The sequence below is a fragment of the Vombatus ursinus genome, unplaced genomic scaffold (genome assembly GCF_900497805.2).
Source record: "Vombatus ursinus unplaced genomic scaffold, bare-nosed wombat genome assembly UNPS02014810.1, whole genome shotgun sequence".
Taxonomy (NCBI): domain Eukaryota; kingdom Metazoa; phylum Chordata; class Mammalia; order Diprotodontia; family Vombatidae; genus Vombatus; species Vombatus ursinus.
Genome location: NW_020954588.1, coordinates 37,158,574 through 37,186,089, shown reverse-complemented (window position 1 = coordinate 37,186,089; position 27,516 = coordinate 37,158,574). Strand labels below are relative to the sequence as shown.

Here is a 27,516-nt window from a genome sequence, read left to right as displayed (position 1 = left end):
CTTTATTGTTTCTTGCTCATATTTTTTGCCTTTTTTCTGACTTTTGAAGTCTGCCTCTGGAATACAGGGGCCACTGTCCCAGTCTTCTTGTGCTGGGGACTAGGGGCCTGGTTACTGCTTTTGTGTGCTGTGGCCTTAGGTGTTGGCAGCTGGAGGCTGTAGGCATCTGGTAGCTTACCTGGTGCTGAGGTGGAGCTGGTGGTAGTGGCTGGTGTGTCCCTGGTGTTGGCGCTTGCCTGCTCCACCACCCTGGGGCTCAGGATTTCCCCCAGGTTTGCTGAGTTGGGGCTTGCTCCTGGCTTACTGGGATGCCTCCCGTTCTGTACCGGTCCCCTTCAGCCACAGCAAGAGGGATCTTTCCCATTAATCCCCCCAGCCTTCCAAACTAAAAGACTTCTGCACCTTATCTTTCTGCTGATTTCACTATTTCAGGATTTTTCCTGGGACATTACTCTCTGAGCTTTTCAAGGTCAATAAGGGAGGGTGAGAGCAACTTACTGCTTATTTCACCATCTTGGCTTCTGGAAGTTCAAATGTGGGCTGATAGCTGCTGCTGCTGCTTCTGCTGCTTCTGCTGCTGCTGCCAATTCAGTCCCCCAGGCCTGTTCCAGGTATGCTGGGGCCTGGTCTGTGCCTTCACAGCTTGCTCTAGACTGAGTTCCTTTCTCAGTCTGGTGAAACAGACTCTTCCTGTTGACATTCCAGGTTGTCTTAGACTGGAAATTTGCCTCTGTCTGTCTCTTTGTGGGTTCTGCCACTCTAGAAGTCATTCAGAGTCACTTTTTAAAGGTATTTGAAGGGGTTTGAGGAAGAGCTCATAGAGTCCCTGCTTTCACTCCACCATTTTGGCTCTGCCCTTAGAATTAATAATGTTTAAGCTCCATGAGAGCAAGGACTATGCCTTATGTAAAATTTGTAGCTCTTCTACTGCCACAACAATGTTTTCATCATACCACAGCTGCTTATGTAATTGCTGCCTCCTCAATTATAATGAAAGCTCCTTGAAGTCAGGGGTTGTTTTTATCTTGCCCTATTAGCACAGTAACTGCTATATAATGGGTGCTTAATAAATACTTGCTGACTATATTAGCTTCTTTAGAATCAATTAAGTAGGTAATTATTAAGCCTCTACTGTGTGTTATTATGCTCTGGGTAGAGTTGAAAAGGCAAAAAAATTGTATTAACTACAGTTGATTAGTATTGCTGTTATTTCTAAGAAAACCTAAATAGTTACTCTCCTGTACTCTTTATTCTCTAAAATAGAGGTTCTTTACTACAAGGAGTTTATCTTAGATTTCAAATGTCCATAATTTTGGATTTTTTGGGAAAAGTTACATTTTTATTTCAATATAATTGGTTTCCTTTGTAATTCTGTATATTTTATTTTATGCAATGAAAGATATGAATCTAAGAAGCCCATTGGCTTCATAACTGTGCTAAAGGGGTCCATGGCACAAATGTACTAAGGATCCCTAAAGTCTTTCTGAGGATGGTCTATATACCAATAGTATACTTTATAAACATATCTAAAAGCATCAAAGGATTTTCATAAATATAAGTCCACTCAGATACAACATTCATTGAAAAATAGAGGGAGTAAAAAAAATACTGTATTTATTGTTTCATTTATTTTCTCAATTACAAAAAGAAAAAAATACCAATTAAATCAAAATGGTATCTTCCTCTGAAATAATATATTCCATGCAAAATTTGAGATCATACCAAACATCCAGACAGATACATTTAAATAGATAAATCTTCATCAATTATAGTCAGTTAGGACAACAAGCATTCATTAAGTACTTACTATGTACCAGCCACTACACTAAGTTCTGGGGATTAAAAAATGGGCAGATTCACAATCTCTGGTCCCAAGAAACTCACAGTCTAGTGGAGGAAACAACATGTAAACTATTATATGCATACATGATATACAGAGAAGATGGAAAGTAATGTTTGAGGGAAGGCACCAGCAGGAGAGGATGGGGAACAAAGAAAGGCTATTTACATTAAGGAGAATTTTAACTGAGAATTGAAGGAATATTCTAATTATGAGAATAGTCTAAATATGAAAAAAGGAAAGATACAGAGTATGGATATGAAGTGTTGTATACGAGGATCATTAATTAGAGAGGCTAGTGTTGCTAAATTTTAATAGACATTGAGGTAAGTAATGTATAAGAAGACTGAAAAGGTAGGAAGCGGCCAGATTGCAAAGGCCTTCAAATGCTGAACTGGAGATTTTATATTTGATCCTTGAGGTAATAGGGACCACTAATAAGCCATAAATTTTGGAGATGTTTGCTGGTCAAAGGCATTCCCCAATGCTATGACCAATGTCCTCTGAAAAGACCAAAAGGAATAGGGAATTTCTAGGGATGTTGAAATATTTCAAATATCACTCTTTATAATTTTTTTTTCCTGGTTCTGTACAGGCCTAGACCACTGCTAAGTCTCCTCAATGAAACCAAAATCCTTTTTAAGAGACTAATAATCTACATAAGAAAACAAACAAACAGGTACAGCACACACATAGGCCATAGTATGGCATGCGGTTGGATGGGACACCCACTAAATTGTCAGTTAGTATTTAATGTACAACTTGTCCAAGTGTTACAGCCTGAAAATGAGCTAGGGTTGGGGAAGAGAGCAGAGTGTTCAGGATAGAATGGCATGGGTCTTTGGTGAGTCAAGGTGAGTAGGTCTTCCACTAAGCCAAAGATAAACAAAAGAGACAAAAATGAAGGTATGCTTAAGGGAAGGTTTCCTAGACAAAGTTACTTCTTTATTATTATTTTATCAATTAACAGACACTTATTTTCCTTTCCTGCTACCTTTCCCACTAACAAACAAAGGAACAAAATCCTTGTAACAAGTATGTGGAGTCAAGTAAAAGAAATCCCCATATTGACCATGTTCAAAAATGTCTATCTACTGCTATATCTTAAATCCATTACCACTCTTTCAGGAGGCCCCTAGCATTTGGAGTCATGGTTGGTCATCTCCTTGATCAAAGTGCTTAATTAAGTCTTTAGAAGTTGTTTTTTTGTTTTTTTTGGTTTTTTTTTGTCTCCACAGTAAAGAATCATAAAAGAAGGATGTATGACAACTTGTTGGAAATGACATCAGCAGATTATTGTTCAGTTAAACATTAGACTCCATGTCCTTGGAGGTTCCATCTCATTCTAAGATACTGTGATTTCATGCTATGCCTTTCTCAGAAAAGACTAGGCAATGTCATTACAAGATGTCAAGTCAAGTCAAATCAATAAGCATTTAGTTTCTTAAGAATATACTATGTGCCAGAAACCATACTAAGACCTCATTTGAAGTTTCTTGATATTTGATTTGAGAAAAATGACTCAAAGAGAAGCATCTCTTTGTTGCACAGTTCATTCCAGCATAGAATTATCCCTTGATAGAATTTATATTGGTTGTATTGACTTTCTTCCACTCGCTAATGTTCTTTTACTAATTTGTTAATGCCCAAAATAAAGACAGATCTTTGATGAGAAGAAAAGAAAAAGATTTTATAGTGTCAAATATCATGAGCTTTCTTTAATTCACCTTACTGGCAACCTAAAACAAATATTTTCAATTAAGGAAATAGCAAAATCACATATGTATGTGTGTGTGTGTGTGTGTGTGTGTGTGTATAATATATAAGTATATATATGCATGTGTGTGTGTATATATACATATATATATATACACACACACATATATATGCACATTTACATCACCAACCCTTGAAAATCAGAAGTTATAGTCTCATAGATCTAGAGTACAAAGGGACTTTAGAGGTCAACTAGTTGCATACCCTCATTTTATAGTTAAGGAAGTTGAGGCAGAGAAAAATGAAATGACCAGCCCAAGGCCATACAGTTATGGCAAAGTGGTAGATGCGAGATTTGAATCTGGGCTCAGTGGTTTAAAGTTCAGCGCTCTTTGACTTGCACTGAAATTGTCATAATTACTTTGATCTGGAGAAAATCATTAGGAAAATCTTCAAGGAGGAGGTAGAAGTTAATGTCACCTTAAAAGACAGGCAGAATTTTGATTGGTCAAAATTTAGGGGCTATAGAATGCACTAATGCATGGTTTGGAATGCTGACTTCATGCTTTTTTTTTGGCAAGGAAATTGGGGTCAAGTGACTTGCCAAGAGTCACACCACTAGTAAGTGTCAAGTGTCTGAGGCCATATTTGAACTCAGGTCCTCCTGACCCCAGAACCAGCACTCTATCCACTGCTCCACCTAGCTGCCCCTGAATTTAGTCCTACAAGATACCATAATACAGAAGAGTAATGAGAGAGAAAGCTCTCTGGAAAAGTATCAGAGTCATAAAGTCTTTCTTGGAAGATAGCTCAGAGGCCATTTAGTCCAACCCTAAATGAAAATACTCTCTTAAAAACATATTTAGACTTGTCTTTTATTGAAGTTTCTTTCCCATGGAGGAAGAACCCAATGAGAGTGCTATTGATTTTTTGGTAGCTCTACAAATTGTTTTTAAAAAAAATATTTTCTTTAAGCCTAAATTTGCTTCTTTGAAACTTAAATTCAGGGACGGAGCCAAGATGGCTGAGGGAAAGCAGTGACATGCTAGAGCTCTCCCCCAAACCCCTCCAAATACCTACAAAAAATGGCTCTGAACAAATTCTAAAGCAGCAGAACCCACAAAAAATTCAAAGTAAAACAAATTTCCAGCCCAAGACAACCTGGATGGTTGATCAGAAAGGCATATCGCATCGGGCAGAGAGAGGAGTGCAGTTCGACATGGGCACGCAGGCCGCAGCTACCCTGGAGCAAGCCTCAGAGGACTGAATCACGGGCAGCTGTGGGGGTTTCCAGATTTCTCGACCCACGAAGGAATGCCAAAGACAACTTAGAAGGTCAGTGGGAAAAGTCTGTGACTGCGGTGAGAGAAGAGCTAGATCTCAGCCACCCTGAGGGCAACGGCTGCCTTCTGAGCTTCAGGCCCACAGACTGAGGGAGAATCAAGTGGCTGATCAGAGGGGGATTGCAGGGCTGAGGCAGAATTTCTTGCTTTGCCGGTGCTTGGATCTGGGTCACAGTTCTGAGGGGCAGTCCTGGGGTTAGGAGGAATGCTGGTGTGGTGGAGCTTGTTGTGGCGGTGGAGAGAAAACACCTCGCCCCTTATCATAGCACCTTGGAAGAACTGACACTTTTCAGATCCCTAGAAGTATCTCTGAGAACAACTGTACAAACCCCCGAAGCTTGGGAAAGTACATTCTCCGCATTGGAAACACACTCTTACCTTAACAAAGAGTGTAAAACTCAAGTAATTGGTTGGGATCATGAGCTAGCAGCGCAAAAAGAGTCAGACTATATTATCTTACTTTGGTGACAAAGTAGATCAAAACATACAACCAGAAGAAGACATCAAAGCCAAAGCTCCTACATCCAAAGCCTCCAAGAAGAATATGAATCAGTCCCAGGCCTTGGAAGAGCTCAAAAGAGATTTTGAGAAGCAAGTAAGAGAAGTAGAGGAAAAACTGAGAGTTTTGAAAGAAAATCATGAAAAACAAGTCAATAGCTTGCTAAAGGAGACCCAAAAAAATACTGAAGAAAATAACACCTTAAAAAATATCCTGACCCAAATGGCAAAAGAGGTCCAAAAAGCCAATGAGGAGAAGAATGCCCTAAAAAGCAAAATTGACCAAATGGAAAAGGAAGTCCAAAAGATTACTGAAGAAAATACTCCCTTAAAAATTAGAATAGAGCAATTGAAAGCTAGTGACTTTATGAGAAATCAAGACACTGTAAAACAAATCCAAAAGAATGAAAAATTAGAAAACAGTGTGAAATATCTCATTGACCTGGAAAATAGATCCAGGAGAGAGAATTTAAAAATTATTGGACTACCTGAAAGCCATGATCAAAAAAAGAGCCTAGACATCATCTTTCAAGAAATTATCAAGGAAAACTGCCCTGATGTTTTAGAACCAGAGGGCAAAATAGAAATTGAAAGAATCCACTGATCACCACCTAAAAGAGATCCCCAAAGGAAAACTCCTAGGAATATTATAGCCAAATTCCAGAGTTCCCAGGTCAAGGAGAAAATATTACAAGCAGCCAGAAAGAAACAATTCAAGTACTGTGGAAACACAATCAGGATAACACAAGATTTAGCAGCTTCTACATTAAGGGACCGCAGGGCATGGAATATAATATTCCGGAGGGCAAAGGAGATTGGATCACTACCAAGAATCACCTACCCAGCAAAACTGAGTATAATCCTGCAGGGGAAAAAATGGTCATTCAGTGAAATAGAGGATTTTCAAGCATTCTTGATGAAAAGACCAGAGCTGAATAGAAAATTTGATTTTCAAATATAAGACTTAAGTGGAACATGAAGAGGTAAACTGGAAAGAGAAAATCATAAGACACTTATTATGGTTGAACTGTTTACATTCCTGCATGGAAAGATGATATTTGTAACTCATGAGACCTTTGTCAGTATTAGGGTAGTTGGAGGGGAAAAAATTATATGTATGTATATATAGATATAGATAGATAGAGGGGACAGGGAGAGTTGAAAATGAAGGGGTCATATCTGGAGAATAAAATTAAGGGGTGAGAGAGGATTATACTGGGAGAAGGAGAAAGGAAAAGGTAGAACGGGGTAAATTATCTCACAAAAAAAAAAGAAGAGAAAAGGCTCTTACAATGGAGGGGAACTGGGGGAAGGTAAGAGGAAATGAGTGAATCTTATTCTCATAGGATTTGACTTAAGGAGGGTATAACATACACACTCAATTGGGTATGAAAATCTTGTCTTACCCTACAGGAAAATAGGAGGGGAATGGGACAAGAGAGTAGGGAGATGATAGAGAGGAGGGCAGATTGGGAAAAGGGGTAATCAGAAGCAAATACTTCTGAGGAGGGACAGGGTCAAAAGAAAAAACAGAATAAGTGGGGGGGCAGGATAGGATTAATGGAAATAGAGTTAGTTTTTCACAGCATGTCTACTATGGAAGAGTTTTGCATAACTGCACATGTATAGCCTATATTGAGTTGCTTGCCTTTTCAATGAGGGTGGGTGGGGAGGGAGAAAGGGAGAAAATTTGGAACCCAAAGTTTTAAAAACACATGTTTAAAAAAAAATGTTTTCACATGAAACTGGGAAATAAGAAATACAGGAAATGGGGTACAAAAATCCATCCTGCCCCACAGGAAAATAGAAGGCAAAGGTGGGGAGTGATAGAAGGGAAGGCAGACCAGGGGAAGGGGTATTCAGAATGCATGCCATCTTGGGGTGGGGGGAGGGATGAGATAGAGTGAAAATTTGGAACTCAAAATCTTGTGGAAGTAAATGTTGAAAACTAAAAATAAAAAAAAAAGAATTTAAAAAAAAAGAAACTTAAATTCAAGGGCAGCTAGGTGGCACAGTGGAGCATCAGCCCTGGAGTTAGGAGGACCTGAGTTCAAATCTGGCCTTAGACACATAACATTTACTAGCTGTGTGACCCTGGGCAAGTCACTTACAAAAAAAAAAAAAAAGAAACTTAAAATCCATTGGTCATAGTTCTATACAAAGGGTTAAGTAGAATGAGTTGAATCTCTATTCCATATGCCATCTCTTAAAATACTTGAATACATGTTTTCATATTATTCCGAAGTCTTCTATCTCTAGGCTAAGCACTCCCAGTCTGTTCACCAGATTCTTATATGACATAAATTTTAAGTCCTTCACCATACTATTATGTACACTGTGTATACTCTTCAACTTTTGGATATTCTTCCTAATATGGGGCCCTCTGATCTAAACACAATATTCTAGTTTTGGTCTGTCCAAAACAGTTCATGTCTATATAATCCTGAGCACTACATCTGTTTTATTGTCCCCTAAGGCAGTATTAATTTTCCTGATCAGTTAAACTTTCAAAATAGAAGATGGATATGAAAAAGTGAGAAATGATTTGTTTTTCAAATTTTATAGAGGAGGTTGGACTATATCACCTCTGAGGTCCCTTCCAGCTCTAAATCCACCATCTTGTAACTAAGCAGGTATGAGGTTAGGAAATGGATGCTGGCACCAGGCTCAATGGAGGCAGCATGCTTCATCAAAAGCTCAACAGCTCCAGAGTCTTAAGAACTAAATCCAAATCCAACCTTTGATGCTTAAGACCTATTTGAACCTAACCTATTGGGTCCTTAATTTTCCCATCTATAAAATGAAGGAATTTAACTAGATGCCTGATGAGATGGCTTCTGATTCTCCATCTATGATTCTAAATGGTGATGTTGTTGAAATGGTTTTGGGAGTGTTGCCGCCAAAGGGAGAGATTAATCTATGATGGTATATTCCATATGTAAGTAATTTCTGCAGTTTACAGAATGATGTTTTTTGAGGATAATAAAAGGTATCATACAACACATTAGACAAAACTGAAATTGGAAAGATGCTTATGATTTTCCAAAACATCTTCAATAAGTCCTTCTTCCAAGGTTTGAGGAATTACTATATCTGATTCTTAGCCATTCTTCTTTTATTTTATTTTTTCCTTTTTCACCAGTATAGCTCATTTTTGGGGTTAGGCTTTATGGTATGTCAAGGCTGAGAGGGAATAAAAAAATCAAAGATAAAACATACCCAGAAAAGTACTCCTGGGCAGAGTCAAACGTCTGCAAAATCATAAAACAGACGAAGTTTATCTTTGGTAATTCCAGCAGAGCTGGGACTAGGAGTATGCAAGGTAGGCAGTTGCCTAGGGTGCAATGCACAGAGGGGCATAATGATGGACACTTCTTAATATTACTTTTCATAAATGCACACATTTTTAGGGCCAGAGAATTCCCTTTTTCATGGCCTGTAGGTATTCATTTTGCAATGTCACTGTGCATGAATTACTGTAAAAGCTTCCAGTGAATAGTTACACAGAAGAAATACAACTGTCAAATGTAGGGATGTGTGTATGTGTATGTGTGTGTGTGTGTGTGTGTATGTGCAAGTGCAAATACAAATGTGCATAGTTTTCAAGGTTAAAAAAGTAAAACTTCTATTAACATGAATCCTCCTTTCAAAAATTATATGTCCGTTTTCTGCAACAAAACTGTTTATAAATCTTTTTTTTCCTGTGTAGCCTCTAGTATCTATATATGGAATATATTCCATAAACTCATATCCACCTCCTAGTTATGATATCATAGGATCAGAGGCTCAGAGCTGGAAGGAGCCTTGGGCATCATCCAGTCCCCATCTTACTTCAGACTTGAAAAGATCCATTTTCATTTCCATAAATAGCCTTCTTCTATTTTGAAAGTTTAAGGATGTGTATAACATTATAAACTGGGGTGATTGGGAAGCTTTTGGTGCTACCAAGAAAGCTAATTGTGTGATAAGTTACATTAAGACTAAAGAGATGATAATACTCTAGAATATAACTAGAATATTGTGCTCAGATGTTGGGGCAGGGGGTCTTATGAGAATACCCTCAAAGAAAGAAAACAAATGTCTACACATTCACCTCCTATTTCCCTCTAATTCAACTTGGAGATGACCCTCTTTCATACCATCTGTTTATTGACCTTGAATGTCATTTCTTGCCCCCAGATCCTTCAAAGCATATTCTCAAAAAGTAACCTAAGAAACTAATTCAGACTAAAGTGTGAATACTTGAAAAGCTGAAAGAAAATTTAACAGCTCTCAGTATTACCAATGTAGTTCATCTCCTGGGGTATAATTTTACCATCATCTAGCCATTGAGGAGTTGATTTGACTTTTCCATGCTCCTTAAATCATGCTGCTTACTTAAAAGTCCAAACCCTTCTTTTGATAAGTAAACCAATTCCTCTTCCCCTTCCTTTACTCCAACCCCAATCACTGCTATCAGTGGTTGGCAGAGGGGGAAAAATGGTTTTAGTTTCAACCCTTCAAAAGAAAGCAAATAAATATTTTTATTTTTTATCCAAACCCTCTGTTCTCTCCATAGTGACTACAAAAGCCATATTCCCCTCAAATTCATTCACATTAATTCCACATTCATCAAGTATGTACTATATGATAGGTGCTAAAAAACAATAACAAGAAAAGCTAAATTAGTCCATTTTTTTAAAGAGTTAAAACTAAGATTTCATTGAAGGCTTCTCCTATTCTCCTGAAGATTATTTTAAGCACAGACCCTACAAGTCAAATGTAATATCAAAAATTACTAAAAAAAAATTGATTCTTCTTCCAATTTAACAAAAAATCAACAACTACTTAACTCTGACTTCCATTTTTATATTTTTCAGAAGAAAAGGCCCTTGAACATACTATCAGAAAATGCAATGTTTATTTTTTATTCATATAAACAATAGATAAAGGATTTACATTTTAGTTCAAGTGGAAAGTCTTCTTAATTATACTATAATCTGAAGGTGCCTTTGCACCTCCAAGAGCTGATTCAGTTTTAGGCTCACACAAGCAGCTTAAGGAAAGATCAATCTCTTTGGAATGGGAACTTACCCAGAACTAGAGTAAGTTACTATTTTGCTAACCAGGGGAAAAATTGGAATTTAATTCTTTCACCTAAATTGAACCTCAGTGTTGCTATGGTCACTCTTAGGAGATATTCCCTACAATAATTTCACATTCAATTTCAATGGGATATGTTTTCATGGATTTGCAAAGGGGCCTAAATGCCCCTTTATTAAAATGAATTCTACGATGATTTCCAATGTTAACATTCGAGCAAATGATCCTTGGAGTGAACAGATTAAGTGCTGAAATCGCTGACTTTCTCTTTTAGCTGCGCTCACATATTAAAAGGCCTGTGAGGATACACGTGCAATGTGGTTCTAAAGTTGAGTACAATCCTATTACAGGTCTTTTAGCACTAACTGTGTGGACTGTGGGTAGAAATGTCTTGCTAAATTTTAGATCCATTAAACCAGAACCTGCACATCTGTAGAACCAAAGTGTTCTTGTTTTGGATTATAAAAGTCGGCAAACAAGGGAGTAGGTAAACCACACTAATAGAAAATGGCTTTAATTATTTTCACTGATGCCTTTTGTTTGTATGCAGTCCAAAAATATTGTCAAAACACTAAGACATGGAGCAGAAGAGTGAATGAATGAAGCAAAAACTATTAGAAGTAGAACTCATCATAATCCCAACTATCAAGTTCTTACTTCACAAGAGGGAGTAAAGCAAAGCGACCTTTTCTTGCATTGCTTGGTCAAGAATTTAGAGTTTGGATGCGTTAAATTGAAAATATAGTCCAGAAAAATGTAGCATTACATAAAAGAATCCTTGACATTTATAGAGAAAGCTTTGAGATTCAAGCAGAACATTAAAGATATCCTTTGACATCAACTGCAGGAGCAAATGCTATTTTTTTAACAATGACAAATAATTAAGTTTTGAGAATCATTTAATATGAAATTATACAAGTAACATTTACATAAACACAAATCCATAACACAGATGGCAAAGGAAAAAAACAAAAACAAGAGAACTAAACTGGGGCTACATACAATTGGACATAGTTGTGTCACATACACTAAAAGTCTTTTACAAAACAGTCATCTCAGATCAATAGAAGACCATTCTCCATTCATTGTCATCACCCTACAGGATAGGTTGTTGTAGCATCTGCACCTGTTTTCTCCAAGTCCTCCTTTAATATAGCTGGTAATTGTTTTGGTGATTACCACCCCCTCAGGATGCTTTGCCATATGTGCTTTGTTGACCTCCACCACAACTCCTACTCCCACCTCCTCCTCCTGCCAGCTTTATCTTTTCTGCTGTTGCTGCCTATATACCTCTTTAGGCTGGGTAACTTTGATTTCACACTTCCCAGAACCAATCTGATGCTGTTTTCTAATAATTTCTTTACTGGTTCTTCATCTGTATATGTGATAAAACAAAATCCTCTTCTTTCATTTGTTTTTGTGTCCACAGAAAGTTCAATATTCTCAATCTTTCCAAATACTCCAAACTATTCTTTGATTCATTCTTCAGGTGTATCTGGGTTCAGTCTGCCAACAAATATTTTTGTGTGGGGGTACTCCTTTCCTTTTAAAGCTTTAGCCCTTTTGGGGTTCATCAATTTGCCATCCAGCTTGTGTTCTTTAAGTTCCAAGACCTTATCAACACTCACAGAATCTCTCAAAAGCACAAATCTGAAACCCCTAGATCTTCCCATGACAGGATCTGTTTTAATTGTGCAGTCTACAACCTCTCCAAAATGAGGCAGGTATTCAGTGAGATCTTTCTTGCTCGCATCCCAGCTTAGCCCTCCAATACAGATTTTACCATTGTCCTGCTGGTTCTTGATCACGTTGATTTTTCAGCCCTTGATGAAGTCCTCCATGTGGCTCATTCACATCCCCCACAGCAGGGGGGCTGTCTGCCAGAGGCAGGTGACACAAAGAAAGAGAATCCCAGAGCCAGCTCACTGTAAGGAGCCAGATTTAAAATAGCAGCAGAAGAGCAGCAGGTGCTATCATTATTCTCATTTTACAGATGAGGGAACTGAGGTTATAAGTGATTTGCCAAAATCACTCTAAGAGTCTATAAGTGATTTGCCAAAAGTTACAGAGTTCCTTAGTGTCTGAGGCACACCAAGCTCATTCTCACTCCACACCCAAATCTCTGCCCCCAACACTGCTTCTCTAACAAAGTTCTGGATAAGTGACTTTTCCAAAATAAACTTATTTAAGTGGACTTTGGCCAGGATACTTAAATCTAACTTTGTGTGGGCAAAGTTAATACAGATTAACACTTCAACTCCCTTTTGGCTTATTACTCTGAATTTGTTTTTTTCCTGTATTTTCCTTTTTACTCAAATTTCATATCAATTCAACAAAATTTTACTTGCTGTAGAGGAAGTTCTTTAATAAGAGACTTTTCCCACGTCATCTGGAGTTTCTAGGATTGTAAGAATTCTAAGTTTGTGAACATTTGTAACAAGCATTCTCTTCTTCTTCCCAGTTCCCCTGTATCCCGTATCAATTCTGTCAGATTCAATGGATGGAAGAGTGTGGGGACCTTTCAGTTTTATCTGCTCCTTCTAATGGAGTGGAACAGGAACCTGATGATGAGGGGAAGGGTGATTTCTAGTGCACCTGTCTTTCAAAATTCTATTTTTGTAAAGGAAGAGAATAGGTCATTGCCTCTGGCTGATGACTTTTGTCCTCTTTCTTTTGGCTCTAAATGACCAGGAATTATGCTAGATTTTGGCTTGTAGGTGAGTGAATTAGTGATCATGCTCATTGTTTGCTCTAAATTTGTTTTTCATCTCCTCTGTCCATATCCAGGCATGTTAGTAAGTTGAGAGTAAGGAACACTTACTATTCTGTAAGTAAACACTACAGTGCTATTGATATGCATGTTTGTATTGATATCTTAAAAAAAGAATTAAAAACTACAAATAGATGATAGTATGTGCAAGAATGTGAAACTGGAAATTCAAAAAATAATAACTAATATTTATTTAGTGTTTAAGATTTTTACAGCACGTTGTCATCTATCTACATATCTATCCATCAAGTTACCCATTTACCCATCTGTTTGTCTCTCTCTCCTTCTATGTTTCTATTTTTGTATCATGTATCTATCCATCCGAGGGCAGCTATGAGGTACTGTTGGATGGAGTGACAGCCCTGGAGTCAGGAGGACTCTTCTTCATGATTTGAAACCTAGCCTCATACGTTTACTAGCTATGTGACCCTGGGTAAGTCCCTTAACCCTGCTGGCCTCAGTTTCCTTATATGTAAAATGAGCTGGAGAAGGAAATCATAGATCAGTCCAGTATCTTTGCCAAGAAAACCCCAAATGGGGTCATGAAGAGTTGGATATGACTCAACAACAACAACAACACTTATCCATCTATCAGCTGTCCATCCATCTAGCTAGCTATCATCTATCTATTTTATCTATCTATCTCATTTGATCCTTACAACAACCCTGTGTAGTAGGTTCTATGATTACTCTCCATTATATATATATGAGAAAATTGAAGTTGAATGAAGCTAATCTGTGTCCAGAGTCACAGAGCTAATAAAGAGTCTGCAAAAGAATTTGAACTCAGATTTTCTTTACTCCAATGTTTTAACTGTTTTTCATTCTAACCTTAAAAAAAAAGCACAATGAAAATGCCATATCCATTTTAAACTTAGGAAGATAATACTTTTCCTCTTTACTAAGTGTTTTTGGAAGTAAATCCTATTAGGCATCAAGGTCTCTTCCAGGCATAGATATCTGTGAGCCAACATACAAAACATGCCTCCACTCATGTGCTCCTCTGATACTTCATGGTGGCATAGAATTTATTCTTTAGAACAATGGAAAATCATTTGATCTGCAATCAGAAGAACTGAATTTGAATACTGGATCTGAAGTTTCCTCCCTTGTGATCTTTGCCACTGTACTCCATTGCTCAGGGCATAAGTTTTTCTCCTCTGCAATTTAAGGGAGTTGGATGAAATGACCAACTTTAAATTTATAATATTGGCATATGAGGTAGGGAAGATTTTATATAGAAATAGAGTACGAACAAGTAGGACTGGTTCAGCTTCATCTATGGTCACAAACGATGTCTGACCACGTCCTAAAAGATTATACGCATGACACACTGGACAGGGGAAGTGCTCTTATTTGTACCTGCCTAAAAACCTATTTGTCTCTCTATGTTGCACAGTGTTCTGTTTAAGGGACCATCATGCAGAGCCATTGAGATACAGGTAGTAATGTCAGGAAATTCTCCTTAACCTAGAGAGGGTTTTATTTTATTTTATTTACTTTACATTAGAATTTAAAATTACATTCTTATCACTGGCTTCTAACTAAAAGTGAGAATTTCCTTCAATTATAAATGGAGGCTACAAACCACATTAGTATTAGGCTTTATTAGAGTACCAAAAGGGTCCAGGCAAAAGAGGGAAAAGTTAAGAATTCCTGCAGATTCATGAGCTCTATTTCTCAGGGTCCTTGCCAGGACTTGCCTCTACTAAAGGAAATATGAGCTTATCCCTAGTAAAAAAAAAAAATGTTTTACTCCCATGTTGTGGTTCTCAATATCCTTCTGCATCCACAGGTCATTGCTGTACCCTCTGTGTGCTATATCTAAGTTCTCAAAAGGTAAGTCAATGGACAGCTACCTTCTCACCCCAAGACTCTCAGCAGGTCCAGGAAAAGACAGTAGATAACTTCTCTATTATTCAAAAACTAGCCTAAATATGTCGAAAAGGGCTCATTGCCAAGAAACTGGCCACTGGGGATTTGCTGTCAGTTACAGCAAATCAGGAAATTGCCTCATCTGGAAAAGTGGATTCTCCATATGCAGTGGTGAAGAGCGTAATCTCAGAGATGAAATTACAGGTCCCTGAAGTCCTGAAACAAGTGATGGAAAGTCTTTGAATCAGATTAAATGAAGATCTTCCTGATTTTAGAAATTGGACTCTGAATTTCTGCATTTGATTTTCAAAGGATTTATGGTGCAGACTTACGGCACAACAGGTATTTCACCTCATTTGTGCTCCTTTCGAGTGGTTTAATCTACCACATAGATCACACTGAAAACTACGCAGATTTCACTGTTAAATATTCTAGCTCAGAGGCTTAGCCTTTTCTTCAAGTTGCTATTTGTTTTTATTTCATTAGGGCAAATCTGAGGGCAGAGGTGAATTTAGTTTTGTATTTGTATTCCCAGAGTCAGGCATATAATAGGCACTTAAATTTCTTTAAAATGAGTAAACCATCCTATGATGTTCCTGGACTTCATCAATCTATTACAGAGCCTGATTAGAAATCAAGTACCTCATCCCATCACATTCATGCCTAAGGAGGATGCTCTCTAAGAATTTTTTTAATGGCACTAGTATGCCACTTTAAAGTTTGTAAAAAGCTTTGCACACATCAAGTAATTTCAACTTTGCAATATTATAAGGTGGGTACCACAAGCATCAATACCCCTATTTTACAGATGGAGAAACTGAGACTTAGAGAGATGAATTGACCTGTCTTACATTCATTTAACTAGTAAGTATCAAATGTGGAATTTTAAACCAAGTCTTCCTGACCAAGCCCAGCACTTCATCTACTACACCTTGATGTTTTCATATGAGAGAACAAAGTAATAGCCAAAAGCATCAAGTGCTGAAATCTAGAATGCAAATGACTGGCAGCGAAAATGAGCTCAGGCCTTATATCAGTAAGCAACAGGATATGAACATTTTTCTCTCAAAAATAAATCAATCAAATATAAAAGTTAATAGGAAGTTTATTATAATGGAAAGATCCCTGGAATGTGAACAATATGGTACTAACTGAATGATTTGAGGCAAGTCATTTGAACTCTATGGGCCTCAGTTTACTTGTCTGCAAAGTCAGGGGGTTGAAATGAATACCTCTAAGATATGTTCTAGCTCTAAAATTCTATTCTCTGAAATTCCAGAAATGAATTCCGTGATCTTACCTAGATGAAAAAGTAAAATCTTAGATAAAGGATCAGAAGGCCTCATGAATTTTAATAGTTTATTGAGGAAGAACAAGGTCACAAGACATTTTCTTTTAATAGTATTTTTGGAGAAGAAATATCAGATGCAATAAAAATCATTATCTTTTGGTTCTTAATTGCATTTGAGCAATTGAGGATGAAAAGCTTAAAGTTGTGAAATGCTAAACCTAAATTCTTTCTGGGATACATTTTTTTTAAATTCATGGAAGGCCTTTTTAGTAATTAAGTACATTACATTAAGGGCAAACCGGCATGAAATCAGAGGCAAAACCGGAATCCTGGTCTTTCTATCTCCAAAATCAACCCTCTCCCCACTTCTACCATGTTGCCTGTCACATGTGGTAAGAGAGAAAAGCTCAAAGAGCTGACAATTTAAAGAAGAGAGCTGGGTGATGAGAATAGGATTTTTTCAAAGATTATTCTTATAATTGTATACAAGTTTGACAGATAGAGGTAGATGTTCAAGAAAAAGTGTCCAGATGGCAGATTGTTTCAATAGTCTATCTAGGTTTCTTTATTGTCACATAGAAAGTCAAAGTGTTTGAATAAGACATACTGATAATATCCAATGAGGGTGCTGAAGGTATAGGTGGAAAGCTTATAGAATCACAGCACGTCATAAGTAAAAGAGAACTTTAAGATTATCTAGTTCAATTGCCCTTATTATACAGATGTGGCAACTTGGGCCTGTGGATGTAAAGTGACTTTCCCAAGGGTTCCCAACTTATTAGCTGAAGGGAACGAAATCCTAGAATATTTCTCCACTATATCCCATACATCGTCCCTCATCTCCAGGATGTTTATAATATTATAATAATATAATTTTATTATAATATTATAAAAATCCTTCAGGATCAATTTGTGGTAAGGTACTCTCTACTCAGTTAGAGTGAGAGAATTATTCCCTAATCTACTTGACCTTTGTCTTTGTAAGCCTCTATTTCTGATAACTCAATACACTTGCTTTAAGAGGCTCCAGACACCGAAGAACAGAAGTTTGGGGATACAAACAATTTTCACTAAAGTAATTCTAATGTCAAATAGCATGAAGTTATCTGGTTATATGTAGAAGTTTTGTTTTTCCAGATAGAATGTGAGCTCATTGAGGCTGGAGACTTTTTCTTTTCTCTCTTTGTATCATTAGGACTAGTACAGTGTCTGACATATAGGAGGTGTTTAATAAATGCTTGGTGATTGACTAGATGGACCATAAAAAACCCAATGTATTTTGTGGTTTTTCATTTTTATAGTCATTAAGGAGAAGGTCCTGCTCTAATGTCACCTGGTGATCCAGAAGTGGCCATGATTCCTCAAAAGTTATGGCACCAGAACACCAGCTATCATACCCCCTATCAAGCTGGGAAAAGCTTTGGGATTGGCCATAGAGCTTACTTGGGATTCTGTCCTCAATGTACTCACATAGCTTAGTTGAGAGAAGTTCATCACCAAAATGTGGCCATGAGCGAATGTATTTTTTTTCAGCCGCAAATACTTGGGAAGATTATTAATAAGTAGAAATACTGCAATTTGTTTTTGGAAGAACTGAAAAAAATCGTGAATACCTAGATATAGGGAAAGTAAAAACAAAAACAAAACAAAAACAGGATAAGACAAAAGCCTTCTATCTGGAACTACTAGAAAACTTACTGATCAGGGAATATCCAGAATTCACTGCTAATACAAATTCCTACACACAGAGAACTCAAATGACCTTCAGAAGTCAAATCATTGGAGTCATTACGAATGACTAATGAAAGTTTACTACTAATCATAAAAATACTTTAAATTCCATGTTCTTTATTGTGATGTTATTGCTGAAACCTGTTAAGATTGACTTGTAAGGAATTTTTTTTAAGATATCCCCTTTCCATGGGAAGTCCTCATAACAGAAACCACAGAATCCTTTGGAAAGTGTCTCTAAAGCCATCTAGTCCAACCCAAAACCTGAAAAAGAAATATTAGTACAACATTTCTAACAAGTAGTTTATCCAGCCTTTTCTTGAAGACATCCAAAAATATGGAAATGATCACCTCCTGAAGAGCCCATTCCATTTTTGGACAGCTTTGATTATCAGGATTATCTTTTTTCCCCTGACACCAGTATTACATTTGTCTCTACACAAATTTCCTTGTTCCTTATTCGATATTTTAGGGCTTAGAAAAATAACTCTTTAATATGATAGTCCTGCAAATGACCTAAGATATCTATCATGTTTTTCTAAAACAGATATTTCTAACTTTTGTAGTGTGACAATGTTTCTCAACACATAAAGAAAATGTATACCACTACAAATGAAATTAATTAAAAAAACCATGTGTACGTATTCTGTGTCTCTCTCTCTCTCCATATATATATGTATATATGTATACACATGTACTTGTGTGTATACATTTTACACACACACACACACACACACACACACATATTCATATATCACAGGTTAAGAACTCCTGACAAAACTTTTTCTCTTCAGGCTACAAATCTCTAGTTGCTTTAACCTATGCTTATATAGCATGGATTTAAAGCCTTTCAGCATACAGGCTGCCCCTTGCTAAATATTTTCCAGCTTAATATTTTTTGTTGTTGTTGGTTTGTTTCTCTGGAAACAGTATCACTTTCTCTTACCCAGGCTAGAAGGGGCTATTCGCTCTTCTTCATGACCTAGCTGGCCCAATATATTAATGCTAAATTTAGTGCAGCACCTTGATCAGCATAATCTTCTGCATCTTGGAACTCCCAACCTCCAGAGATCCATCAGGCTTCATATATCACCACGCCCAGCAGCAATGATTTTTTTAATGTAATGTATAGAATTGAGCACTATGCCCCATGTGTGATGTCATAAAAGTGGAGAACACAAGGAATATCATATTCTATTTCCTGGATACTATGTTTTCTTTTGTATCCTAAGAATACTTTTGCTTTCTTTGCTACCAAGAAACAAGAGAATTTATTCTTGTGGCATTGAAGTCACTAGAGTTATCTCATGCCTTATTCTCTGACTGAAAAGTCACATTGTCTTATTATTAGTTGACTAATAATTATGCAGTCCAGTAATCATCAAATGACTTTTTATTGATAGCTGCATAAGCATACACTGTGAGTCTCTCTGGATCAATATAGTGAAACTGCTCACTTAAATCTTTCTTATGAGTTAAAAGAAATGTATATTTCAATAAGTTTAATGAAGAATTCTCAACACACTAATATCAATGAAAGTGTATGGCATGAGTCAGTTGTTGAATGTTCCTAAGGAAGAATTTCACAAGAAAAGTGGCTTAATGCAGTTCATCAAAAAGAAACATGACCTCAAAAGGAAGTGGATTGCTCATGTAGTGAGGGTAAGTAATAACTAATGAAGTACCAATGCGTACCATACATATCTATACAATGTCCAAGAATGAAAAGAAGATTCCGAACACGTTGGGTGGAGCCTCTATGGTAAATTTTCGAGAAGAGATGAGGAAAATAAAAGTGTGATGGGATGAGACAATATTAACAGAATTCTAGATGCATTAGTGAAATAATGAGATGAAACAGATGGAATTTTTAAGGTGAAAAGTTGTGAGGGACTGTTTGCGATGTACGTGAGTATGACTCTGGTTGGCTGAATTGGTTGAATGAGTGTGCGCGGTTAGGACCGGCACAAAAAGTCAATGGATAACAGTCTATGAAGAATTTCCAGCCCGGCAAGGAAAGACCACATAGAAGATCAGAACTTCCCTGAATTTTCAAAATTGTTTGTTTTTACAATCTGATGTTATAAAATTGTCATCCTGGTTCTGGTCGCTTAACTCTGTATCAGTCCATTTAAGCCTTCCCAGGTTCTTCTGAAACTGTAAACCTCAATAATCTTAACGGTCTAGCTTTGCAATCTCACTTTGTAAGACCATGAAAAAGGCTATCTGGTGAGAACATCAAGGGTATTCTCATTTGTTTCTACGTCCATCTCTAAATTTTACTTAGCATGCTGATGAAACTATGTCTTTTATCATGGTGACCCCTTAAACTTTACTTTTGTTTCAGAGATAGTGTTAGATTCAATATAACGTCATCTAAAACTGCAGACTTTGAAGGCTCATAGGATTTTAGGATTTAGAGACAGAGAGGCTCTCAAAGGCCATTTAAATATTAGAGAACTGGGTGGTGAAGACCTTCATTGTTGCCCTGGTGAAGAGGAGACAGTGGCTGCTCAGTTAGAGAAGAAATGTGTCAGACCAACTTAACTGTGACCTAGGAAAAGCTGCCAAAGATGTCTTCAACAAAGGATACGAGTTTATTATTGTTAAAATAGATCTTAGAATCAAGCCGTGCAGTGGAGTGGAGTTTTCTACATCTGGTCACGCATACACTGACAGAGGTAAAGCTTTGGGTAACTTGGAAATGAAGTATAAGATCTGTGACTAGGGGTTTACCTTTGTTCAAAAATGGAACACAGACAATACCCTGGGGACAGAAATCAGAGTGGAGGATAAACTGGCTGAAGGTTTAAAGGTGACTCTTGACATCGTATTTGTACCAAACACAGGAAAGAAGAGTGGGAAATTAAAGGCCTCCTATAAGTGGTATCGTTTCAGTCTTGGTGGAAATGTTGCCATTGATTTCTCTGGACCCACCATCTATGGCTGGGCTGTATCGGCTCATGAAGGATGGCTTGCTAGCTATCACATGAGTTTTGACACAGGCAAATCCAAGCTGTCTCAGAATAATTTTGCCCTGGGTTGTAAGGCTGTTGACTTCCAGTTGCACACACATGTGAATGATGGCACTGAATTTGGAGGCTCAACCTACCAAAAGGTTAATGAGAAGATTGAAACGTCAATAAATCTTGCCTGGACAGCTGGCAGTAACAACACCCATTTTGGCATTGCTGCTAAGTACAAGCTGGATCAAAAAAACTTCTCTATCTGGTAAAGTGAATAAAGTCAGACTTATTGGACTTGGTTATACTCAGATACTCCAAGCAGGTGTAAAATTGATGCTTTCAGTTTTAATTGACGGAAAAAACTTCAACGCAGGAGGTTACAAGGTTGGGCTGGGATTTGAATTGGAAGCTTAATATACTTTGTAAGTAAGTATCAGATCTGTCCCTGGAAATGAAGAGAAATGAACCCACTCTGCTTTGGCCTTAATATTCTTCTGTGAAATTTCAACACAATGTGAACTTTTTATTTTTCCAAAGAATTGTTGTAACGCCACCAGGCTGAAGTCTAGAGGTTTTTGAGTCTATTATAAGAGAGAGATACTTGAAGGTACGCATGGAAGTTGTATGTTAGTGCCACATTTCAGTTCAGTTTCTCAGTGTTGTTTTAAATGTGTTCTTCAATGACAGAGTAGTGTCATTATAAAGGAAATGACCCGATCCTCCAGTTAGTACATCACATCCTGCATGTCCTACACCACTTTTTTATGACCTTCTATCAAACTGGTCTCTGTGCTATAGCGAAAGCTTTGGTTTTGCACCAGAGTAAAATAAAATTCATCACATTTAGAAAAAAAAAAAGATCAGAAAACTGAGACCCATGAAATTAAATGGTTTGCCCAAGGTAACACAGGTAGTAGGCTACAGTGGTGTGATTTGAACCCAGGTCCTCTGATTCCAGAGCCAGTGTACCACATTGGCTAAAGAAGTAACAAGTATCTTTCCCTCTTCATCCTGTCCCCAAGTAAATGATATTCCCTGAGTATTAGGAATATCTGAGGATGAGGAAAAGTATGGCTCCCTACCCTCAGTTGGATTATTAACTAGCCGAGATTGTTGCCAAGCTTGGGTTATTTAAATAACTCTTGCCCCTCCCCAGGGTACTTAACAGAGATGATTTGTGATTTTTTTGTTGTTGTTGTTGGCTACTGAACAACAACCACAAACAACAACAACAACAACAACAACAACAACAACAACTTTCATTAGGTAGAAGTCTTTCTTCCTAGCAGCCAGTGGGAAGGGAAAGAGTGAGAAGGAGGCTTTGTGAATTTATCTATGCAAAGACAAAGAACACCTCCTCTTCCTTTATGGAATTGGGGATCAATTACATTTTGACAATAAAAAAGAAGATGGCACTTCTAAACTTGTCTCATCAAGAAGAGATTTTTATCACAGCAATAAATCATTGTAATGTATTGGGCTAATAAGAATTGGAGTTATAATGTATTTATATCAGACTCATTGGAGGAAATATTTTCATGGGGAAATTTTATAGACACACAAAGTAGGATTTAAAAAAAAAAGCCTATTACTGTGATTTACAAAATTCTGCATTACCAGATAGACAATTTTCAGGAACTTATCACTAACTGATATAAACATTTTAAGACTGGGAAATTTTTTAAAATTTCCTTCAGGTCTAATGTGAGACTACTAATGAGAATATTTTCATAACCATTATTTTCATCATGATAGGCATCATAGAACACCATAATCTCCAAAGAATCAAAATAGTGAGTGAGGAAAAAAGACAACGGAGAGATGATTGGTGGATGTCACATTATTAATGATGAGTTATGCACATACAATGGCATTGTACCAAAATATTTTACAAAATGTCGAGGATTAGAGAAGGTGGTAGGCTAGCAGTAATAATAGTAATAGTGAGATTGAGGTGGGGCATCCATTTAGAGTGAAGGAAACTTAGAGGTCATTTAGTCTAACCCAGAGGTAGGGAACCTGTGGCCTCAAGGCCACATGTGTCTTCTAGGTCCTTTTGACTGAGTCCAAGTTTTACAGAACAAATCCTTTTATTAAGGGGATTTGTTCTGTGAAATTTGGATTCAGTCAAAGGGCCACATTTCAGGACCTAGAGGGCCACATGTGGCCTCAAAGCCACAGGTTCCACACCCCTGGTCTAATCTCATTTTGTATATGAGATTAGAGCCAAAGAGAAATTATGTAACTTACCCAAAGTGCTCTACAATCATAGAGTTAGACCTAGAAGTGACCTCAGAAACTACCTGGCAAACATCAGATTTGTAATTTAAATCAGGACACCCAACCCAACTCTCTTCTACTGAATGCCCTAGTTACCTGTTTGTAAGCATTACTCTAGCAAGAGTATATAGGAAACGTTCAAATACTCAAAGGGTGACGTCTATCAAATTCGGTGGATCCTCTGTGAAGGGTTTAAGGTAAGACATAGACCAGATTTAGAAGGATACGATGTTGACTGGTTGCAATTTGTGCTGTTGGAGGGAGGAGCCTCATCAATGAAATCACAAATCCATTTACATATCAGAGTATTATTTCCACCAACTAAACTGGACACACTTGTTGCCTTTCTCTCCAAAGAACTTAGCTCTCTACAAAGCAGTAGGGTTTTGTTTTGTCAAGATGCTCTGAGGAAAATCTATTTTGTAAATTATAAGGTGAAATCTAAATGTGAAATGTTCTAAACTGGTCAAGAAGTTCCTAGATTGAAGCCAGAGTTTTTATTAGAGTTTAAAGATCAGTATAAGGTGAATTCTTCTTCCTGCCCCACTTACCTGCCCAAGATACGATTTTGTTTTATTTTTCTATACATGCTGCTTGGACAGCTAGGTAGAGCAATGGATAGAGCACTGGGCTTCATATCAGGAAGCTACGTGGTACAGTGGATACAGTCCTGGGCCTGGAGTCAGGTGAACGGGTCTCAGACACTAGTTTTGTAACCCTGGCCAAGGCACTTAATTCTGTTTGCCTCAGTTTCCTCATCTTTGAAATGACCCCGAATGTGGTCACAAAGAGCCAGAGACAACTGTAAATGACCGAACAACAAGAATGAAAACAATAGTAATAACACATGCTGCTTACAGAACACAGCTATGTTTGTCACTTTGGGCCTGAGTGGACTCCAGAATCTTGGGGCCCTTGGCTAGAATGTAAAAAGGATTCATGGGAAAATTAGGCTAAATCAATGAAAGCTGAAAATGAGATTTTTTTATTTTTTATTAATATACCAAATTTTTATTTGGTATATTCCAAGAAGTCTGTAGGACTTAATTGGTAGGACCAAATGGAACTTGGAATGGTACCTTCAATTAAGCCCTGTAGACTTTTTGGAAGATGATAAATTAAGGGGAATGGGAACAGACACAAGAGGAAAAGGGATTAAGGAAGTATATGCTTGTGAAACCATGACCAATACCTCCAAAATTAGTATAGCACATCACTCCTCTATGCTGGATCAGGATTAGACTGGGAAGGGAGGGCAAAGGATCAGATACAGATGTGGTCAGGTGCCTCTGGCATGGTGCTGTTCAGAAGTTGGCAGGAGAAAGAATTCTGGTTTGTTTAAAAAAATCCCTCCTCTGAAGTTTACTAACTTTGCGACCTTGAACAAGTTTCTTAATGACATGGAGCTTCAGATTCTTCATCTGTGAAACGAGGGCATTGACAGATAGCCTCAGAGGTCCCTTCTACCTCTAAATCTCTGACACTAGGATCCCACAATGGTCTTACAAAGGCTTTACCCAGGACCTGGTCCATCCTTACACCGAGTTTTCTCCAATTAAAATAGTGAAACTCCTGAGTCCATCTTCATAGTAATTCAGGTCAGCCCTTGCATCAAGGTATTTTTAGGAGTTTTACAGCATGGATGGGATCCTGCTGAGGTGGGTGTGATTAGTTCCCCTACCTCTGAAGCCAATGGCACAGGAACATAAATCTTCTTGGCAATGGGAAGTTTCTAGCCTGGAATATTCAAATCACAACTTGGGGGGAGGGATGACATTCTACAGATGGGACACTAAAGGGCAGATAGTATATGAAGGAGGAGGCTGGGGCATAGGTAGGGTATAAACAACTTGTAAATAGAGAAGCAGGTGCTCAACTACTATTACAGAAATAAGAACAGGTAACATTTTTTATGAAGCTTTCAGGTTTGCAAAGTATTTTATCTCTTACTTTCTACATTATCTCACATCATCCAACTCTGCGAATTAGATGCTACTCTACTTATCTCCATCTCAGGAAAGCTGAGACTGAGATTAATTGGGCTGCTGGGGATCATAGGTCCAGAGTTTTGGAAGAGGAAAGGACCACAAAAGTCACCTAGTCATCTCTCTTATTTTGCAAATGGTGAAAGTAAAGTCCAAAGGAATAAAGTGTCTTGATATTATACATGCAGTAAGTGACATAGCACGAATTTGGCCCTTGACCTAATGCAGCCAAATTCAGCACTACTTCCACAGCACCATTTAAAGTATTTTTTTTAAACATCGTTCAAACAATTATTCAGAATTGTGAGTAACTAGCTTAAGACAGAAGCATTTATTAATTGGCTTACCTTGGCATTCGTACAGTTGGTAATTCCTCTTGGTCTTATGTTTGACAAAAAAAAAAAAAAACAATGTTCAAGGGGATTTTATGAGTCAAAAAATGAAAATTCAATTACAAAAGCAGAGAAAGCAACTCAAATTCACACTGACGTAACAAGGTGAACAATTAGGTGACAGATTTCTGATGCTGGGCCTCAGGAACCATCCCTGCCTATTATCAAAGTCCACAGCTACTTTCTGAGGTTAAATGAACCCAACCAAACCTAGTGGCAGTCATTGACTTTCTTCTCAATTCCATCTAATCTCATATAATTTCTCTACTTCTATGCAGATTAAGGATATAGGTGGAAGACTGGCAGGTAGATGATGAGACTGGATAATGAGAAAAGAGGAGGAGGGAAATCAATTTTTGAGAAATGCCATCATTAGAGTCCTTCATCTCTTAGAACTATGTCCTCTGCAGCCAGATGTTTGCACCACCTTGTTTCAATTCTTCATTTTCTCCCAACAAGCTCTTATGAGTCACAGTCATTGTCACCACAGATTCAAAGGATTTGGCTGTTTCCCTGCTAGTGAACTAACAGTGTCTCTCTTAATTAACTGGTCTGTGTCTTTCTCACTCGTCAAGACCCCTTTAAACTCAGCTACCCTAGAAAGGCTCATTCAAATTTATTCTTAATGCTTCAGTAACACACAACATATCAAGCTGATCGTTCCCTGACAATATGTAAGTTTATATATGTAATATGCTGTTATTATTTAAAAAGAGAAACAAGTGCCGTTTGCTTTCCACAATGGCTGGATCCATGAGCCACTTCCCAATTAGAGGGTGGGCTCAAGATGCAGAATGACACATACATTTTTGGTCATCACCAATATGAGAATTTGTTTTGTTTGACTATGCAGATTATTACATTTCTTTTTTTTTTAAAATCAATTGTAGGGAGGGCAGTGGTAGAGAAAATAAATGACTGTTAATTGAAAGAAATTAAATATGTTTAAGTTTTACTTCTCCTACAGACAAATAAAAAAACTCCAATGCACCATCAAGATATCAGTTTCCATTTCTCTTCTCTGTACGCTGCTGAAATTCTAGAGATTGGCAGCATGAATAAATCCTGGAGTTAAAAGAAAATTTCCTGCCTTATAGAGGATAGTTCGGAGGTTGAGGTGGAAGGAGAGGACAGGGAACAGAGAATGTATAGCTGCCAAAATACAATATGATCTGAGGAATAAAAGAGCATAAGCTACTAGGGAGACAGAAAATGCTTCTTTTTTATAATAGATTATTATTTATTTATATATTTAATTTGATTCTATAAACAACTACTAAGTGCCTAAAATGTGCCAAATAATGTGCTAAGCACTGGGAATACAAACACAGGGAAAAGACAATCCCGGCCTTCATGGAGATTACACTCTAATGGGGGAGACAACACGCAAACAAATATATACACAGTAAGCTATATATAGCGTAAATAGGAAACCAATAAAAGAGGGAAATCATTTCTGAATATTCCACCCCTCTCTCATCCCATAACTGAACTCTGTCATAGAAAAAAAGAGAAATACGATTCCATCTACCGTGAAAGTATTATGGTTTATTAACTAATTACAACAATTACTATTGATTTTCCAGTTACTTAGATTATACCTTTCTTTGAGAAACTGTTCCATTTACTCTGTTCAGTCATTGTATATTGGTCCTACTTTAAATTGTTTTATTCTGCATCAGTCTTTACAATTTTTTTCTTGATGTTCCTTATATATTTAATTTCTTACAATACAATGATATTCCAC

The 27,516-nt window shown here is 37.4% G+C and overlaps 2 pseudogenes; one reads left to right on the top strand and one right to left on the bottom strand.

The window, feature by feature from the left end:
* Nucleotides 1–11,626: 11,626 nt before the first annotated feature.
* On the bottom strand, nt 11,627–12,868 carry LOC114052979 (annotated as a pseudogene).
* Nucleotides 12,869–19,694: 6,826 nt separating this feature from the next.
* On the top strand, nt 19,695–21,526 carry LOC114052978 (annotated as a pseudogene).
* Nucleotides 21,527–27,516: the final 5,990 nt, after the last annotated feature.